The following is a 4,341-nucleotide window of genomic DNA, read 5'->3' on the forward strand; positions in this document are numbered from 1 at the left end:
TTTATAATGGAGTGGAATGGGAATTTCTAAGTGACCCCAAACTTTTGACCAGTAGTGTAGCCTACATTTTTACATTTTTTAGTAGGCTACTTCAGAACAGCAGCCTATTTTAGTGGCTGCCACAGGGTGGCGCTGCATTATTTCAATGGAGCTTCTTTTTTAAAGACTGTGAAATTAAATACCTGAACGTGCTTTTAGGTGAACAACATAGGCGTGAATAAATAATAATAAAAAAAGATCCACAAATCGTCTGTTCATGATTCCGCATCAAAAATGTACGTCTCTGGTTGAATGTAGGGTAGGCCTAAACTCATCTAATAATGACTCAATTAATTTATAGCCATTTATTTGTAATGTATTATATGTGCTGTTACACACTGATTCGTACAATGTCGTATTCAAATATATTGGTGTAGGGTTTTCTATTTTTTATTTTTAAGTGAACTTACTACAACATTGAATTTGAAGTGAGTACACGACGTTCCGTTCCTGGTGCGTCTGACGTCACACGGCGTCGAACGACCGTGTTTGTTCTGGATTCGGGGAGAGAGGAAGGTCTGCGCGCGCTCACTGACAGCTAGGTGAAGAAGGTAAATAAATGGGCGTATATTGGTTATTTTCCGATTGCTTTACATATTTCAGAGTCATTTGGTGTATGTGAAGTAAATTAAGAGCAATTCGTTGGCCGGTGAGACATATGTAGGTCGCTGGACGTTGTGTTCGACGCTAAACGGGTGACGAGTTGAACTGTGGAGGCCTCGCGCCGGTGAGGCACCGGGATAAGAAATGCATTCAAGTATTTTTCGAATACTTCTGCTTCTTCACATGTAATACGCTCCCCTCGAGAGTATTTGAGCTAGTGGTGTGCGATGTCTCTGCGTCTACGTGTGACTGCGACTGTCAAAACGTGCCACACTCAGTTCTGGGTGTTTATTTGGAGCCTAGAGGCCATATTCGTGATGAGAGTTACGTAGCTTCAGTAAAGTTAACGTATTTTGCGCACAAGGGGGCTTACTGTACGTACATAGCTTGCATTGCATAATGGCGTGAGGAATGGGAAGACTGTCCACGTTGTATTCTTGAACAGTGTTTACGCAAATGGTTGCAATGTGAGGGGAAGGTACGCATGCACGGAAGACGAATTTTCTGAAGTTGCAATCTAAGGTTGCAATGCTAGCCAATGCTGTTTCCAGTAGGTAATCGATTCTAGCTTGCGAGGAATTGTTTTGCATTGTGTGTTGCTTGCCAAACTTGTGAAGTATATAAATTCATATAATACCCGTTGAGGAAATATTCACATGCATGCAAACCAAACAAGAAGCTATGCTAACATAGTAGTAACAGCACTCGGCTACGTGACAGAATGGCCATAAGTTCCACTTGGGCCAAACGAGACAAGCGAGCTAGCTTGCTAGCTAATTTTGCTAGCAAACTATGCTAATAGCAATGTAGGTCAACGGGTATGAAACGTGATTTAATCAGATAGCTCACCAGCTAGCCTCAATTCCACATCAGGCTTATCGGCAGTGAAGACGTGACCACATCTATCCATTGTACGCTATAAGAATGATGTTCATTTGACAAGTCTAGCAATGCAGCTAATGGGCACAGCAAAGCAAACTTCAGCCATAGAGGTTACGGCAGTGACGGTAATCACAGATGTTCGCAGGGTGAGACCGTTGAGACATGTGAACTTAATCATTCAGCACCATGATTGAATCGGTTTGATTAACTTCACTGTTTTACCCGGTTTTGTTTACCCGATTGATTGCACGATTCTTCATCTTGCTGGCAAATACCTGAACAGTTAGTTACCAAAGGTCACTGGTTCGTTTGCGTCGGAGACTACTTCGTCGGAAACCGGTGACCGTAGCTGCTAGACACATATTAAGGGAATTTGGAGGTTTTAAATTGTGTGTTTCATTTTCTTTTAAATATCTGTTATATTTCTCAGAGTGCGGTAATCCTGCACCATGTTGCTAACACACCCCGCCCCATTGCTTATAATGCTTAAGTGTCAGTTCTCCCTCGTGGTTTTCTGGTGGCTGTGGCAGTCGAATTGTTTAGCTTGTCAAACAGACATGATCAGATCATATCATACGTGCTTTTGCGGTGGGTGGGCAAGATTACGATATTACTGAGGCCCACCACCTCTCACCAATCAGCTAGCTGTCACTGTATTGGTTTTGCATGTCAAGCAAGTGGCTACTCCCTTGGTCCAGACTTGGCCACCTTACACCATTAGTCTGTGGGTACATTACCCTATGATAATATCAGGTTTTTGAGTGTAGCCTACCAAAGAGAAAGATCGAAGATACCTGCCTTGTAGTGGCCAGCGAAGTAATGGAAACAACACAAACTTAAAGATCATACACAATTTCAAGCCCATACATTTTTTTGTCACATTCAGCAATCATCTCCCCACATCTGCTAGCTGCCCATTTTGTGAGTCTACCTCCCTGATTTGTTTCGTTTGGTCCTTGGTTAAAATATAATGTACATTGTTTTGGGGAAAAAGGTGTCTGCAAATAAATTAAAATATAAACATAGATAGATAGATAGATAGATAGATACTTTATTGATCCCCAAGGGGAAATTCAAGAATAATTCTTCATGTACTCGGCAGAGCAATACCTGCTCAATAGTGCTACGGAGGCAATCATAAACACAACATAACATAAACATAAAAAAACACAAATTCATGCGCGATCGCTGACTTCACTTCAGAAATCCTCTAATGGAACTTGCATCCCCAACCTCTCTCGTCTGTCTGTCTGTCCTTTCCCTCCCACCCTGTGTGTAGGTGCGACCGTCTCTCGTCCAGTCTTATACGAAAACACAGCCCCCTTCAAAACCCAACCTCTCTTCTCATCAGCGTCGTGGGAGACTGACAGCCAGAGAGATTGTGTGTGTGTGTGTGTTTGTTTGTTTGTGTGTGTTTGTGGCTGCTGCTGTTGAGCGTTGCTGAGTTTGTGTTGTTGTTTGTTATCCTTCCCACTGGACGGACCACAGTAGCGTCTTGGTGGCGACATGATTAGTGCTTTAAGAGCAGCGGCCCTGCCTCTTCTCTTGCCTGGGAGAGTCTGATGTAACGTAAACTCTTTGTGACTTGGGCATAGGCCTATTAAAGAGACTACGGGCAGCAAATCACCCATTCTTTCAGCATTCTCCATCCCATGTTGTGTTGTGATCCATGCTGGCAGGCATTGTTTTCCCAACCCGGTTGTTATTCCCTCCAGACTGATGAACTAACGCACTGGTCTTACGTCTCCTGCCATTCATTGAGGAGGGAACAACGCAGACGAGTTTACTCTACATAAACTTTCGTGTTTGGAATTGTTTGACGCTCCAATGCCGTGTAAGCCTAAACACGATTAAAATAAATAAACGCATAAAAAAATATCTGTTTAAAAAAAAAAAATCTAGATACATGTAAACAAGGCCTCTTCAATGTTGAGTCTTAAATGTTGAGTACAAACTGTCCATATACATTCATTTAATACTGCAGCAGCTGTTGAGGAGTGAATTCTTTTCCTGGTTCCTTCTAGAATTATATGAGAACGATCTATAGTTTCAGTGTTTATGGGAAAAATACCTGAGGGTAATTGTCACATCATAGTGCGGAACTCTAACGTTCTAATCACATATTTGTTATCGTACTCCTCAACAGGCTAATTGTTAACATACGGGAACTATTTGAGGCTTCCAAGAGCCCCCATTGTTGGAGAAAAAATGGAACATTAGCGTCATGTCATGCACTAGTCATGCTCACCAATCACAAATGGCCCAACTTGAAGCAAAATTTGAAATGTTGAAGTTGAAAATCGCAATTAGATATTTTCCCCACAATTGTGCAGCCCAGCTGTACATTTTTTTTTTTTTTTTTTAATCTGTAAGTCTGGAGAACTTTGCAATGGGTTCTGCCTTAGCCTCTCCATAGTTTGTCACGGCCCCATTGCCACTAACTGATATTTTGATCATGCTTGACTCTAAATGACAGCTCTGTGCTTCAAATAAGTATTTGAGAGCGCCACTCTTGAAGAGTTATTAGGGAACCAGTTGAACTGTACTGATGTTAGATGTGACTTAGCAGGAAATCACAGTCACCAGTAAGAGGCGTAGGCACACACCCACACCCACACCCACACACCCACACCCACACACACACACCCACACACACACACACACACACACACACACACACACACACACTCTCTCACATACAGCCTCCTGCACACATTACACACACACACACACACACACACGTGTGCACAGACTCTCACGTACAGCCCCCTGCACACACACACACACACACACACACACACACACACACACACACAC

At 42.7% G+C, this 4,341-nt stretch overlaps 1 protein-coding gene across 1 annotated transcript in view; it reads left to right on the plus strand.

Annotated features, from left to right (window-relative positions):
- The first annotated feature begins 533 nt into the window (after window positions 1-533).
- The window catches only part of LOC143125329 (bromodomain-containing protein 4-like), a 38,789-nt gene continuing 34,981 nt past the window's right edge, over window positions 534-4,341 (plus strand). The window contains exon 1 of the mRNA XM_076286707.1: window positions 534-590. The gene's annotated coding sequence lies outside the window, so the exon portion shown is untranslated. The remainder of the gene's footprint in view (window positions 591-4,341) is intronic.

Source organism: Alosa pseudoharengus, unplaced genomic scaffold, assembly GCF_046254945.1.
Source record: "Alosa pseudoharengus isolate Yale_2024_CS ecotype anadromous, Long Island Sound unplaced genomic scaffold, YU_APseudo_1.1 YU_APseudo_1.1_scf_1, whole genome shotgun sequence".
NCBI lineage: Eukaryota > Metazoa > Chordata > Actinopteri > Clupeiformes > Clupeidae > Alosa > Alosa pseudoharengus.